Source organism: Rana temporaria, chromosome 2 (genome assembly GCF_905171775.1).
Source record: "Rana temporaria chromosome 2, aRanTem1.1, whole genome shotgun sequence".
NCBI classification, from domain to species: Eukaryota; Metazoa; Chordata; class Amphibia; order Anura; family Ranidae; genus Rana; species Rana temporaria.
In genome coordinates, this window is record NC_053490.1 from 75535132 (window position 1) to 75547387 (window position 12256).

A 12256-nucleotide genomic window follows, 5' to 3' on the forward strand; every position below is an offset into this window, starting at 1 on the left:
TGTCTCCAGATGTCTCCTGCACACTGTGTAGCTGCAGTGGAGAGCTCTCCTTCCCCTTGGCAGCCCCCAGACACACATATGTGATGATGCAGGAGGAGACCCCTCATGTCTCCAGATGTCTCCTGCACACTGTGTAGCTGCAATGGAGAGCTCTCCTTCCCCTGGGCAGCCCCCAGACACACATATGTGATGATGCAGGAGGGAGCAGATAGAGAAGGGTGGGCTGGCTGTACAGGGTGGATGGTGCTGGTGTGAGGAGGAGAGCAGCATCTCAATGAGGGCCGGGCTAATGCAAATCACTGCAATAGCAGCAGAAGGAAAGCAGCTGCAGCCCAGACTCAGCAGATCAGCAGCAGCTCATCCAGTCCGGGGAGATCTACAACAAAGACAGCACTCTGCCGGCATAGTCACAAAGAACACAGCCTGTCCCCTTCACCCCCCTGCACACTGACATAGGAGGACACATCACCACACAAGGTAAGTTTCTCTAAGTGCATTGCTGGGATCAATGGCACAGGAGGAATGCCAGGGCTGGTGATCATGCCCTGTGTGTGCCCTGCAGGGAGGGTACAGGAGGTGGGCAGAGCTGGTCTGATTCATCTCATCATGTTTCATTGCATTGATATAGTCATTGAGCTGTGCTACAATTCACAGAGCCAACATCTGCAAGGCTAACAATTATTATTGCAGCTAGATGTCTGTGACCTGCTACATTTTAATTTATGATGTGTACATTGTATATATGAATGATGATCACATGTGTATATGTGTGTATATATATATATAGTGGATCATGATCGTATATGTATATATGTATAGTGGATCATGATTGTATATGTATATAAGAATGATGATCACATGTGTATATATATATATATATATATATATATATATATATATATAGTGGATCATGATCGTATGTATGCATATAGTCTATCAAGATTGTATGTATGTATGTATAATGGATCATGATCATGTGTGTGTGTACATATATATATATATATATATATATAGTGGATCACGATCATATGTATAGTGGATTATGATCACTTGTGTGTATATATATATAGTGGATCATGATCGTATTTATGTATATAGTCTATCATATGTATAATGGATCATGATCACATGTATGTATATAGTCTATCAAGATCGTATGTATATATGTATAACGGAATAATGGATCGTGATCATGTGTGTATATACATATACATATATATATATATATATATATATATATATATATATATATATATATATATATATATATATATATATACAAATATATGTCTGTATATAGGGGATCATGATCATATATATATAGTGAATCATGATCATATATATAGTGAATTGTGATCACATGTGTATATATGTACAGTGTATCATGATCACACATATTTGATATATGATAGTATACATATATATATATCATCACATATCATAGTGTATATATATATATATATATCATCACATATCATAGTATATATATATATATATATATATATATATATATATATATATATATATATATATCATATAGTGAATGATGATTGTATGTATATATATATATATATATATTATATATGCACAGTGTATATATATATATATATATATATATATATATATATATATATATATATATATATATATATAAAATGTATAGTGGATCACATGCAGACAGCGACTTGTCAGGCTAAGGCTGTCCTCCCCAGTCCTAGATTCTGATGGTCCAGCTGATGCAGGCACCATATCCTGCAAGCATCCCTGAGCACAGTGACAATGCAATGCATACAGGATCCTCTGTTCCTGCTGGACAGGCCCCCTTTGATGATGCCACTAGGAGCTAATTGGCCCTGATGGTTTACTGATGTTGTGTGTATGGAAAATATAGGACAGACAATAGTTCTCATGACCGGCAGCTTTATCTACACCCTTTATTTTTGGGGACGAAAGAGGGGGAATGGTTTCTATAGTGCAAAACTTGTGGGCCCATGAACCCCCCCATAGCACTGTGATGGATCCTCTGCACACATTTGCATTTTAGGAAAGAAAGCTTTACATTCCAGGAGCTGCTTCCAGGAGCCCAGGGGTTAAGAATGTGCCTTGGCATTGCAGAATACTGATTAGACAAAGAAATACAGTTCTGACACTCATCCCAAAAAAAAAAAACCCTCTTCAAGTGGCATTCAATCATAAGCTGCTGCTGGGCGCTCTTGAAGGGGGAATGAGATCACCATTTTATTGCTCTGCATCTGATGTGTTAATGTGAGACTTGGGCATGAGCCGTATTGATTTGTAAAACATTGCTGCATCTAAAATGGCCCAGAGCGGAAAATCTCTGTTGGCCGGATTGCAGCAGATCAGTGCTGGTGCAGAAGACACAGTACCTGTGATGGGCAGAAGGGAGTTGTCCTTCCTTTAGGTTCTTCTTTTTTCAGCACCTCGCCTGGTGGACGTCAGTGGGGGAGACAGGACAGGATCTGTGAATTATGTGTCAATTATACATCATTCATTGCTTGTACATCCTCCCATTATAATACTCCAGCTTCTCTGTGTGTCTGCCTTTACAGCCCCCCCCCCCCCTATATCACTCCACCATCCCTGTGTCTGTAGTATACCCTGCAACTGCATGATCAGCACATTGTATTGGGGAAGAATGGGAATGGGGCAGGTGCTGCAGCCTCCCCTATATCACTCCACCATCCCTGTGTCTGTAGTATACCCTGCAACTGCATGATCAGCACATTGTATTGGGAAAGAATGGGAATGGGGCAGGTGCTGCAGCCTCCCCTATATCACTCCACCATCCCTGTGTCTGTAGTATACCCTGCAACTGCATGATCAGCACATTGTATTGGGAAAGAATGGGAATGGGGCAGGTGCTGCAGCCTCCCCTATATCACTCCACCATCCCTGTGTCTGTAGTATACCCTGCAACTGCATGATCAGCACATTGTATTGGGGAAGAATGGGAATGGGGCAGGTGCTGCAGCCTCCCCTATATCACTCCACCATCCCTGTGTCTGTAGTATACCCTGCAACTGCATGATCAGCACATTGTATTGGGAAAGAATGGGAATGGGGCAGGTGCTGCAGCCTCCCCTATATCACTCCACCATCCCTGTGTCTGTAGTATACCCTGCAACTGCATGATCAGCACATTGTATTGGGAAAGAATGGGAATGGGGCAGGTGCTGCAGCCTCCCCTATATCACTCCACCATCCCTGTGTCTGTAGTATACCCTGCAACTGCATGATCAGCACATTGTATTGGGGAAGAATGGGAATGGGGCAGGTGCTGCAGCCTCCCCTATATCACTCCACCATCCCTGTGTCTGTAGTATACCCTGCAACTGCATGATCAGCACATTGTATTGGGAAGAATGGGAATGGGGCAGGTGCTGCAGCCTCCCCTATTGCATGCATTCTAATGTATTGTTAGCCACCCTCATTTACAAAGACACTCGCCAGCTTCTTGCATTCTAAACTGATATGTATACAAGGAATGAAATACATTCGCTTTTATGTGAAGCAGCTTTATAGGATCCCTTTTAGATTTTAAGGATCACCCCACTCAAAGCTGGCATTTTATTTTGGATTGGATATTACTTATTGCCTACTGGTGTCATATCGCATGGGCACTGACAGAGCAAAATTTGGGTTCTGCCCCCCCAAGTGTTCATAAAGCAGCGGAGCCCTGTAAATGTCTTGGGAACTTGATGTAAGTGTAGATGCTGTAGCTTTAAGCAAGCAGTAAACAGGCTTCAGCAGACATTTAGCGCGCTTTAGCACTTCTGAGGCTTGCTGCAGTGTTGCCAACCTATCAGATTGAAATTTACTGACAACCCACCCAAAATTTACTAGCACAGCCAAGTTTTTACTGGCATTTCCAAAAGTAAAAAAAAAATACAGTTTTAAAGGGGTGTTCCAGGCATTTTTAGGCTCCATTCACACCTAGGCGTTTTGTCGCCTGTAGCTATTGCAGCCTGAAATACGCTGGAGGGGTGATTTAACATTGTCGGCTATGGAGATGGTTCACATCTCCACGTCGAACGCCGAAACCACATACGCCTGAAGCTCAAAACAAGTCCCTGACCCTTTTTTTCAGGCGTCTTCGGCGTTCGGCCATAGCCGACAATGTGTAATCACCCCTCCAGCGAAAAACCACGGTAACCACGGTAAAAAACGCTGCGTTTTGTCGCGGCAAATCGCGGGACAAAACGCCGCATTTGTCGCGTTCAGGTGTGAATGCAGCCTAAATGTTTATTAAAAGTCAGAAGCTACAAAAAGTGTAGCTGCTGGCTTTTAATAAACATGCACTCACCTGCTCCACGTTCCAGCGACGCGCCGGCCGGAGAGGGGGGGAAAGGAGCGGCCGGCCGTGACAGCTTTCGGCTTCACGGCCGGGCACTCACTGCGAATGTGCGAGCGGCGCTGCGCTATCTGATTGGACAGGCTGAGAAGTACAGCCAAACAAACTTTGGCTGTACTTCTCCTTTATTGTCCACATCAGGAATTATAGCCCAAGGGTTGTATAAAGGCAAGCAAATGGCGACATCTGGCCTCTGGGCTAGGGTTGCCACCTTTTCTTCAAGTCAAACCCGAACACTTTAGCAGCACACAGCAATTTTTTGTTTTTTATATATAGTATAAACTATACATATATTTTGCTAGTAAATAACATTTCTAATCACAAAGTTAATAACAAGAGTCCCCCTTTACGTTAGAGTCCACAGAGTTCCCCTTTTACATCAAAGTCCACAGAGATTTCCTTTTACATCTGAACTCGCAGAGTTCCATTGCACTGTAAGGGGGGATCTGCAGACTCTGATGTAAGGGAGAACTCTGGGGACTCTATCATAAGGGATGCTCTGAGAACCCTGATTTAAGGGGGAACACTGAGAACGCTGATGTACGGAGAGGACTCTGATGTAAGGGGAAACACTGTGGCCTCTGGTGTAAAGGGGAACTCTGATGTAAGGGGTGCTCTGAGAACCCTGAATTACCTTAGTGCACCCACTCAGAGGCAGGAGAGAGAAGGGGGGAGACTTCAGTCACAAACAGGGATGGATGATGAGCTCACTTACTCCTTGGCAGTCAGCACCTCTCATCCAGATGTATCTGGAATCCATAGTCCGGTCTGAATAATGTGTCCGTGTTTCAGGCAGTTTGAAACCTGGACACATGATTCCTCACACAGCATTAAAAGATATGACCCGACCTGCTATCCAACACTTTCAGGTTTTTAGAATATCATGTTCCCTGATATGAGCTGAGGTACCGTCCACTGGGCACTTTACTACTACTTTGCCCTGTGGTAACGTAGGGACCAGTGGTAGGTACCACAGCATGCAGTGGGGTACAAGGAATTTGAAGAGCTCTGAAGTGTCTGATTGCAGTGGTGGCCGTAGCTCATAAGTAGAGTGAGGGCTGAAGTGGCCACCTACCAGACAGGTGCGTTTACATAATCATCTTCTGCAAGGTGAATCTATCTGACTGTAAGTTTCCTAGAAATAGGGTCAATTTAAAGTATAACCAAAGGCAAAACGTTTGGATAGAATGGAGAGGGATTAGAACATCAGTCAGTTTTTATTGCTGTCTGTGCCCCCGTTAAGGAGATTCACCCTCTTAATTTGTCATATTTACCATTATCACTGAAAGTGAAAGGGATTCCGTTAATTTGCATTGATTTCCTCTTACTTCCTGTTTGGCTATGGGACAGGAAGTGAAGGGAGATCTCCCATATGGGGCACAGATGGCGAACAAAAATCTGACAGAGGTTATAACCCTCCCTTAAGCCCCATACACACTATTAGATTTTCTGCAGATTTTTGTCTTCAGATATACCAAAACCATATAATATGAGGTCAAACCTTAAGAGCCGGTTCACAAAGGGGCGACTCGTCAGGCGACTTAGTCGCCTGACAAGTCGTGCTCCGCTCTGTACTATGGAACCGTTCTAATAGGACTTAGAAAAAGGTTCCTGTACTACTTTGGGACGACTTCAGGGCTACTTGCATTGACTTCAATACAGAAGTAATTTTGCAAGTCGCCTTTGAAGTCATGGGCAGATCGCCTTGCCGAGTCGCTCGGCAAGTCGTGCTTCCCCAGTGTGAACCGGCTCTGTTGCCCTGTACACACGATCGGATATCTGATGGAATCTAACCCAATGGATTTTTTCGTTGGATATCTGATGAAGCTGACTTTTATCAGTCTTGCCTACACCCCATCGGTCAAAAATCCGACCGTGTCCAACGCGGTGACGTAAAACACTACGACGTGCTGAGAAAAATGAAGTTCAATGCTTCGGAGCATGCGTCGACTTGATTCTGAGCATGCGTGGATTTTTGACCGATGGACTTCCACACAGACGATAATTTTTTTCTATTGTTTTTTTATCCATAGGAACATTTTAAAACATGTTCTATTTTTTTTCACTGATGGAAAACAAACTGATGGGGCCCACACATGATCGGTTTGTCCGATGAAAACGGTCCATCGGTCTGTTTTCATCGGACAAACCGATCGTGTGTACAGGGCTTAAATCGGAGTTCCACCCAAAAATGGAACATCTGCTTATCCCACTCCTCACCCCCTTACATGCCACATTTGGCATGTCATTTTTTTGGGGGGGGGGAGTGGGGGCTTCAGGAGAAGGGGACTTCCTGTCCCACTTCCTCCTTCCGCCGAGGGGCTGCAAAGGCGATTAAGCTTAATCGCCTTTTGGCAGCCCCTCCCTGTAGGCGATCGCCTAGGACACGTGACAGGTCTTAGGCGATCGCCTGTCCAATGAAACAGCGCAGCGCTGTGCCGCGCGCGCATGCGCAGTGCCGCACGTGCATGCGCAGTGGGTGCCCGGCCATGAAGCCGAAAGCTGTCACGGCCGGGTGCCCACAGTGACAATGAAGACGCCGGCCGGGGAGGGGGGGAGAGGAGCGGAGCCCCGGCCGGCGCATCGCTGGAACGCTGGAGCAGGTAACTGTCTGTTTATTAAAAGCCAGCAGCTACACTTTTTGTAGCTGCTGACTTTTAATAAACATAAATATTGGCTGGAACTCCCCTTTAAGAGTTTTGTCAACTTCTTCTGCTTAGTGTTTAAAGCAGGGGTTCACCCTAAAAAAAAATTCTAACATTGCATGGAGCCTTTTTGCGTACATACCATTTTAGGGCTATTTTCACCCCCGACTTCCCCACGGGAGTGGGCGTTCCTAATCACAGGCTGTGATTGACGTGCTTCCGACCGGCGCATACTGCGCATCACAAGTTGCCGAAAGAAGCCGAACGTCGGTGCGGCTCTATACGGCGCCTGCGCACCGACGTTCGGCAACTCGTGACGCGCAGTATGCGCCGGTCGGAAGCACGTCAATCACAGCCTGTGATTAGGAACGCCCACTCCCGCGGGGAAGCCGGGGGTGAAAATAGCCCTAAAATGGTATGTACGCAAAAAAAAAAAAAAACAACAGCATACTGTCGGTCTCATAGGTCGGCTCCATGCAATGTTAGAATTTTTTTTTAGGGTGAACCCCCGCTTTATAAGGTAAACATGCCAGTGTGTCCCCGGCCTAAGTGATCTGTCTGTGCTCCCCATAATGCTAAATATATGAAAAGTGACCCATCCATAGTGTGATCTCGGAAGACTTCTTTCAGTACCACTACTGACTGGACCACAGAGCTAAAATAAATAACTAAAATAAATAACCCTGAATTTATCAAAGTATCTAATAAAATGCTCTGTGTAGCTTTTTTCATTGTACTCGTCTGATGGCTCAGGGATCGCACTGTGCCACCGATTGTTACATTTTAAATATTTCTCCTTCAATGAACTTAGATGTTTCAAAAAATGATTGTATCTGTCAGTGGGGCCTCTTCTCACCAGCATGGAAAGTGAGTTATGAAGATATCATGCAAACTGCAGTTTAGGTGCACAAACCTGCACTTTCCTATTCAAGTCAGTTGAACGTGGATCCTCAAAAATATATCTCTGTGCATGTCAATTATATATTCCATTTGGCCACTTTCCTGGGCAGGGTCTGTAATGAGTTGGTGCTTCAGCAACTGTCGGTGGATTAACCACATGCCTGACAAGAGGTCCTCTGTGGCCTCAAAATGTTGCACCTACACTCAGGGCCAGATTTGCTCTCCCTGCCACCCCAAGGCCAGGTTCCGCAATGCACCCCCTCCCTGCCAACCGACCCCCCCCCCCCAAATCAACGGAGAATGGGCGGCACTGTTAGTTAAAATATGTTTTGTTTTTTTACTTTTTATCACTTTTTTTTATTATTATTTGTAGCTTGTCGCTTACTTTTTTAAATTTTTGTATAATTTTCTTATTATTTTCCTTATAATTGTTCTTATTCTTTACTTTTTTATTTTATTTATTATTTAATTATTATTTCTTATTTATTTTTTTATCAATTTTGTTCAATTAACTTAAACAATTCCATGTGTGATAGCAATTGGAGGTGACATGTTCTCTTTATTGACCCTGTCACCTCCAAAATAGGAGTCCTAGCACTGTGCTAGAACTCCTGTCACAGCTGAGATGGGAAGAGCACAGCTCTCCCCTCTCACTGTGTACATCGGCAGCAGGGACAGGAGAGGGTGGAGTTCTGAAGACAGAGCCAGCAAAGAGAGGTATGTGGGGTGGGGGGAGAGGGGAGGACAGACGGGAGCACACATTTTACAAGTGATTTTGGCGACATCGCCGAAATCAGTTGTTAACGAGCGAGCGGATTCCCCCATAACTTACCGCCTTAAACTGTATGTTCCGGGCGTCGGGGGACTCCATGCCACTGCCACCCCTTTTGCGCCCTGCCGCCCCAAGGCCTGGCCTCAGTGGCCTTGTGGGAAATCCGGGCCTGCCTACACTTGTAATATGATCGCTTTAAATAAATGTTTAGAATATTGATTGTGGATCCATGGTGTGCTGTCATCATACTGTACTGTATGTTCCTATCAGTGTATCTCAAAGCACATGGTAACTCATGTTCCATTGCATGTAGAATTGCGTACATATTTAACTACATTTGGTGGGAATGAGCCCAATATGATCAAGATATCCGGCTAGAATTGGAAACTTTGCTGCAGAGTTGTTTCTGCTTAAAGGAGAAGTATAGCCAAATCTCTTTTGGCTATACTTCTCCTATAGATAACAGGAATGCAGTTAGTTTTGCACTCCTGTGGCCTGTTTTCAGCTGACAGCAGGCTGAAGCCCGCTGTCGGCTGACATCACAGAGCCTGTCCAGGCAATGAAAACCATATGGTCGGTATCCACAAAGAAGCCTGGATTGGCTTCTGGCTCAGCCTCTCAGCGAGCCGCCAAGAGCCTGAGCCAGCCCCTCCTACACCCCTCCACAGTCCAGTGCTTCAGTGAATGCTGGAGAGGAGAGCACAGAGCTGGAGACTGACAGTCTTTGCTCTCTGCTCAGAGCAGAGGGGGAGAACAGAACGATCAGTGGTCTTTGATTGCTCAGTTCTCACTACAGAGCCGGCGGGGGACAGATTGAACATCTGATTGATGTTGCATCCACCTAATTGACTATAAATGTTGTTTTTGGAAAGCCATACTTCTCTTTTAAAGCAGAAATAAACTCTGCTATTTTTTTTTCATTGGCACATTGCACATATTAGCACATTATGGCCGACTTACCAGTCTAACGAAGCCCTTCAGCATTATGGTGTCAGGTCTCCAGCTGGTCCCAGGTGCTTCCATTTTCACTTGGTCTTTCTTCTGGGTTTGCTCTGTTCCCAGCTGCTTTCATCTTTGCCTGATCTTCCTGCTGGGTTTGTTCTGTTCGGCTGCCTGAATTGCTGGCCTATGGTGATGCCACTCCTGTGCATACGCACAATTGTCACTTCACCATGGCACAGAGTGGTAAATGTACTCTGAGCTACGCATGCACGGCCCAGTGTATATTACCTCTTACAGGCAGGCGAAACATATAGTGCCTTGAGAAAGTATTCTTACCCCTTGAAATTTTCCACATTTTGCCATGTTACAACAAAAAACGTAAATGGATTTTATTGGGATTTTATGTGATAGACCAACACATAATTGTGAAGTGAAAGGAATATGAGAAATCGTTTTCAATTTTTTTTTTACAAAGCCCCCTTTACTCTGATACCCATAGCTAAAATCTAGTGGAACCTATTGCCTTCAGAAGTCACCTAATTAGTAAATAGAGTAATAATCTCAGTATTAATGCAGCTGTTCTGTGAGGCCCTCAGAGAATCTTAGTGAACAAATACCATCATAAAGGCCAAGGCACAACAGACAGGTGAGGGATAAAGTTGAGAAGTTTAAAGTAGGATTAGGTTATATCTCAAGCTTTGAACATCTCACGGGGCACTGTTCAATCCATCATCCAAAAATGGAAAGAGTATGGCACAACTGCAAACCTACCAAGACATGGCCGTCCACCGAAACTAACAGGCCGGGCAAGGAGAGTATTAATCAGGGAAGCAGCCGAGAGGCTCATGGTAACTCTAGAGGAGCTGCAGAGATCCACAGCTCAGGTGGGAGAATCTGTCCACAGGACAACTATTAGTCATGCACTCCACAAATCTGGCCTTTATGGAAGAGTGGCAAGAAGAAAGTTATTGTTGAAAGAAAACCATAGGAAGTCCCATTTGCAGATTGTGAGAAGCCATGTGGGGGACACAGCAAACAAGAAGGTGCTCTGGTCAGATGAGACCAAAATTTTATTTTTGGCCTAAAAGCAAAACGCTATGTGTGGCGGAAAACTAACACTGCACATCACCATGAACACACCATCCCCACCGTGAAACATGGTGGTTGGAGCATCATGTTGTTGGGTTGCTTTTCTTCAGCAGGGACAGGGAAGCTGGTCAAAGTTGATGAGAAGATGGATGGAACCATATACAGGGCAATTTTAGAAGAAAACCTGTTAGAGTCTGCAAAAGACTTAAGACTGGGGTGGAGGTTCACCTTCCAGCAGGACAACAACCCTAAACATACAGCCAGAGCTACAATGGAATGGTTTAGATCAAAGCATATTAATGTGTTAGAATGACCCCAAAGTCCAGACCTAAATTCAATTGAGAATCTGTGGCAAGACTTGAAAATTGCTGTTCACAGACGCTCTCCATCCAATCTGACAGAGCTTGAGCTATTTTGCAAAGAATGTGCAAAAATGTCACTCTGTAGATGTACAAAGCTGGTAGAGACATCTCCAAAAAGACTTGCAGCTGTAATTGCAGTGAAAGGGGGTTCTACAAAGTATTGACTCCGGGGGGCTGAATATAAATGCATGCTACTCTTTTCACATATTTATTTGTAAAAGATTTTAAAAACCATTTATCATTTTCCTTCCACTTCACAATTATGTGCCACTTTGTGTCGGTCTATCACATAAAATCCCAATAAAATACATTTACGTTTTTAGTTGTAACATTCCAAAATGTGGAAAATTTCAAGGGATATGAATACTTTTTCAAGGCACTGTATGTGATAAAAAGACCACTAGGGACTCCTATGTTATAAAAGCCCCACCTGTCAGCATTTATTGAACATTTAGGAGTTTATTCCTGCTTTAACATGGGCCTTTTAGTCATTTTACAAGTCTACATTAAAATGGAAGTAAACCCTGATGGGTTTTACTTCCTTTTTTTTTACGCTGCAAATTAAAAGCATTATAGGCTAGTATGCATCACAGGTACCTGCCGTGGACCCTGGCTCTGTGACCGGCTGGAGTCGCATGACATCATGCGCGGGAGCTGCCGGTCATGGCACGGGCCCTCTTCAGTGCGCAAAAATCTGCCAATGACGTTGGCGCAAGCGTATATGGTAAATATCTCCTAAACCGTGTAGGTTTAGGAGATATTTCTAGTACCTACAGGTAAGCCTTATTATAGAAAAAGTGGTGTAACTAGGTTTACAACCACTTTAATGCATTGCCAATATGTCATTATATGCGACAACAGTATAATGTTTCAAAAACAGCTCCACATTTTATCATTAAAGCGGATGTGCCACGAAAAAAAATAATTAAAAGCCAGCAGCTATCAATACTGCAGCTGCTGACTTTTAATATTAGGACACTTACCTGTCCTGGAGTCCAGCGCCGTCCGCAGCAGAGGACGAGCGATCGCTCGTCACTCTGCTGCTCCCCCCGCCATCCTCAGTGAGGGAACCAGGAAGTGAAGCGCTCCGGCTTCACTACCCAGTTCCCTACGGCGAATGCGCGATTTGCGCTGCGCCGCTGATTGCCTCCCCCTGTGCTCTGGGAGCCGAGTG

At 44.4% G+C, this 12256-nt stretch overlaps 1 protein-coding gene across 3 annotated transcripts in view; it reads left to right on the forward strand.

Moving 5' to 3' along the window:
• The first annotated feature begins 223 nt into the window (after positions 1 to 223).
• The window catches only part of DCLK1 (doublecortin like kinase 1), a 477375-nt gene continuing 465342 nt past the window's right edge, over positions 224 to 12256 (forward strand). For 2 of the 3 annotated variants that reach the window (XM_040340400.1, XM_040340401.1), the window contains exon 1: positions 224 to 477. The gene's annotated coding sequence lies outside the window, so the exon portion shown is untranslated. The remainder of the gene's footprint in view (positions 478 to 12256) is intronic. The other variant, XM_040340404.1, reaches the window with a different exon arrangement.